At 39.0% G+C, this 4,383-nt stretch overlaps 1 protein-coding gene and 1 pseudogene across 4 annotated transcripts in view; both read right to left on the bottom strand.

The window, feature by feature from the left end:
• The window catches only part of LOC106872239 (E3 ubiquitin-protein ligase NRDP1), a 209,249-nt gene that overhangs the window by 77,093 nt on the left and 127,773 nt on the right, over window positions 1-4,383 (bottom strand). The window lies entirely within an intron of this gene.
• Window positions 2,050-2,150, bottom strand: LOC128250572 (U6 spliceosomal RNA; annotated as a pseudogene).

Below are 4,383 nucleotides of genomic sequence, written 5' to 3'. Positions count from 1 at the left end.
GAGACTATCATGTCTGAAGCATCTTTCAACATAACTGCTCTGTTCAATCAGTGCTGATCTGGGGCTAAGTAACATTACCATATCCATCACCATCATCATCATCATTTAACATCTGCTTTCCATGCTGGCATGGGTTGGATGGTTTGACATGGAGCTGGCTAGCAGGGAGGTGTCCAGACTCCAACTGTCTGTTGTGGCATGGTTTCTATGGCTGGATGCCCTCCCTAATGCCAACCACTTACCAGAGTGTGTTGGGTGCTTTTTATGTGCCACTGGCATAGGGTGCACTTACACAGCACTGGCACTCTATGTGGCACTGGCACCTGAAAGGACAAGCCTGTATGTGTAGAAGACAGCGATTTTACTTAGGGTAATAATACATGACATCACTACACCACTGCATAATTGCTATATTGATATCCATACAGTTGATGTACCACTGCTGTGGTGACAGTTGTAAACAAGTGGGGGAGAAGGGCTGGTTGAACATGTTGCTGCCTTGTAACTGCTCAGGCAGGTCACTGACCTCACTGATCTCACTAGTCTGACAGTGTGACTAGCAAAGGTCAATGATACTGACCATCCTCAACTGACTGTATTACAAAATGAAAAAAGATTCAATAAATCTATACTAGAATAGAAAAGCACATTCAATAATAATAATAATAATAATAATAATAATAATAATAATGATAATGGTTTCAAATTTTAGCACAAGGCCAGCAAGTTCAGAGGAGGGTTTAAGTTGATTATATTGACCTCAGTGTTCAGCTGCTACTTATTTTGACCCCAAAAGGATGAAAGGCAAAGTCAACCCCAGTGGAATTTGAACTCAGTACATAAAGACAGACAAAATGCCACTAATTATCTCACCTGGTGTGATAATGATTCTGTTGGCTTGCGGCCGTTATTAATAATAATAGTAATCCTTTCTACTGGAAGCACAAGGTTTCAAATTTGGGGGAAGGGACTAAGTCGATTGCATTGATCCCAGTACATAACTAGTACTAATTTTATCAACCTCAAAAGGATGAGGCAAAGCCAACCTTGGCAGTTATAGTAATAATAAATGACAAGCTATGTGAAGTGCAGAATTGACAACACAACTGGGAGCGACAAATGCAAAATGTGTGATGAGAGGGGTGAAACGGTGTGGCACATTGTTAGTGAATGCCCAAAATTGGCACAAATGTGATTACAAAAAAATGGCAATATATTACCCCTATCACCCTGATGACAGTTGCCTGCTATCACCAGATCAAGAACTATAAAAGATGTTGGTGAACAGTGCTAAAACCAAGTTGCCAAAATTACAAGCTGGGATCACCTGCAAGAGATAACACCCACGTCTGCTGCTCCCCCGCCATCTTATAGCAGGAAGATAATGTAGTCCAAAGTACATTGTACTTAAATAGACGTGATGGTCAGAGTAGGATGTGACAGCTAGAGAGAGAGAGAAAGAGAGGGCTACACCAGCACATGCACCCATACAGCTGATACAGTATTCATTTTTAGCTGATTACACTGGAGCAACATGAAATGAGGTGCAATACTCAGGGATACAATGCCCCAACTGGTCTGAGAGTTGAACCCATACCCTTACGATTAGGAGTCCAACACTCTAACTATTAGACCTTGCTAATACAGGTATGATGTTGACTAATTGATGTTAATTTGTTCAGCACATTTAGTGTGTTAGTGTTTACTTCACTATTTTATCAATGATTGATGATGGCTGTGTCTACTGAAACACTAAATAAAAGGGACCTTGCTCAGTATTTCTGATCATAAGTTTTCAGTTGATCAATCAACCAAGTTAGCAATTAGTGTGGTAGTGCAAAAAGGCCAGACGTTTTGAATTATGGGTTTAGTCTATCCAAGGGGCTTCTGCACCATTTCCATCTACCTAATTTTACTCTCAACTCATTAGTCAACTCACAGCTATTACTAAAAGATTCTTGATCAAGATGCCATGCAGTGGTATTCAACCTAGATCTTGCGATTGAGAAGCCATCTTCTTAACCATTTAGCCACACTGCACTTACGAAAAAAGATATGTAACACTTTGTGACTGTTCATGTCATTCTCACACAGGGGCCATAGTAATCATCTTAGTATCATTCCAGTTATAGAAGAGGTACAGACAAAACCAAGATGAATGATACACTGTTGACACATTAAAACAAGGCAGGTGTAAATGATTAGAGAAAGTGGGGCATTATGGGAGTGGGAGTGTGTATCTAAAGAGGAATGGGAGTTCATTGATTAGCGAAGATGGGAGTTTGAGAGAGTAGGAGGGGGTATACCAAATATTAAGATAGTGGAAGGGTGTATGTGAAAGAGGTCAGTGTTTCATATTGATGTTTAGCCCCACAAACCCATAACCAAACATATTCCAACCATGACCCTCTCTTTTGTTTTATATATGAGAGATTACATTGACCAATGTGTTTGCAAGACAGCGGAGTATGATTTGAAAGATTTAGCTGTTATTACTGGCAGGGTGAGCGACCATGTAGCAGAGCCTTTTTTTTGACTCAACATTATTATCTGGTAGAATAATTACAGTGTTAAGACAAAATGCCTTGCAATATTTAATCCAGCCCTTAAACCACACAGAGATCAGCTTTGCCTTTCATTCTTTTGGAGGTCAATAAAATAAGTACCAGTGAAGTACTGATGGTATCAATGAACTCACTCTCCTCAAAACTGCTGCCCTTGTTGCTAAATCAGAAATAATTACCATCTAAAAATGAATGTCTGTTCCCAACTGTAGGGCGTGATTTTACTCCCAGGTATCTGAAATTTTGCTTAGTGCCACATCTTTTCAAGGGAAATGTCATAAGCTGCATGACTTTTTCTGATCATCACCATCACCATCACTATTTTTTACATCCATTTTTCAATACTTACATCTGTCTGTCAGAATTCATTGAGAGAGAGTTTTCTATGATTGGACATGTTATCACAGATTGGAAATGAAGGAAACTGCTTCTATGGCAGTGACATTCATTTACAACTATCACAGTGTCAAGATAGGACAAACACACACCTTTTATTGTTTACTTGCTTTAATCATTGGATTGCAACCATGCCAGAGCACCACCTTGAAAGGCTTTTAGTCAAACAAACTGACACCAGTACTTATCATATCAGTGTATTTTGTTGAACTGCTAAGTTATGGGGGCATAAACAAACCAACACCGGTTGCTAAGCTGTGATGGGAACAAACACATGCACAAAGACACACACACATATAGATATATACATAAATATAAGGCAGGCTTCCGCACAGTTTCCCTGAACCAAATCAGCCCAGAGCTACAGTAGAAAACATTTGCCCAAGGTGCTGCATAGTGGGACTGAACCCCACTTAACAACATAGCCATATCTTAGTTTCTGTCAACCAAATCCACTCACAAGGCTTTGGCCAGATGCAGGCTAGAGTAGAAGACACTTGTTTAAGGTGCTACACAGGGGACTTGAACCAAAGACCTTGTGGTTGGGAAGTGAGTTTCTTAACTACACAGCCAAAGCCAGATAAAGCCAAGTATTGTTGCTAGTAATAAAGATATCATGTAAAGGGGAGTATTTCGAGAAGATTAAAGAATTATGGAAAGTGGGGGTAAGAAGAATAGGAGAGTCCAAGAAATTAATGAGATATTAAAACAAAACATAATTTGATACATATCTCAAAAGGAAAAAAAAAACATAACAAAAATTAAACGTAAGAAATACATATGAGAAGAGAAAATGAAGCAGAAAACAGAAACCAACCAACCAGGAGAAAATGGTATTTGAGTGAATCGATCACCATATTGTAGATAGGAACTTCTTGAAGTCAGCCAAAGATATTAATAGCCAGCATACCGAAATTGCAGTAGTACACACACACACACACATACCCACAAAAATTGTTCTTTACTTCTTTAGATTGTTTGAGCTGTTTACATCATATAAGCAACAAGAGAAGTTTCTGTACAGTTTACAATAGCAACCATATTTCTCCTCTCTCACACCCAGATAAGATCCTACCATCTTAAAGCAAACAAATAAACGAAAAAAAAAAGAAAAAAGAAAAGAAACTATTCAGGAAGGCTACATTGGATAATTTACTCCTGGACATGTGAAAAAGATAGGATGATCAAGGTTGGCTGGCTAGAACTTCTTTGATAATAGATTTTCTGTACCAGGGTTAACCAGGAGTTAAATAACAACAATAACAGCAGCTGAAACAGTCATGCTTGAGTGCAATCACCTTATAATATGTTGGAGTCTGAGAAGGTAAGACGAATCCAATGTTGTGGTTCCACACTAGATGGGGGGGGGGAGGTAAGGAAGAAAGAAAAAGAATTAATGAATAAATGAACAGGGGGGGGAAGG

Source organism: Octopus bimaculoides, chromosome 22 (genome assembly GCF_001194135.2).
Source record: "Octopus bimaculoides isolate UCB-OBI-ISO-001 chromosome 22, ASM119413v2, whole genome shotgun sequence".
Lineage (NCBI taxonomy): Eukaryota > Metazoa > Mollusca > Cephalopoda > Octopoda > Octopodidae > Octopus > Octopus bimaculoides.
The sequence above is the reverse complement of the archived record's forward strand: the minus strand, read 5'-3'. Positions and strand labels throughout refer to the sequence as shown.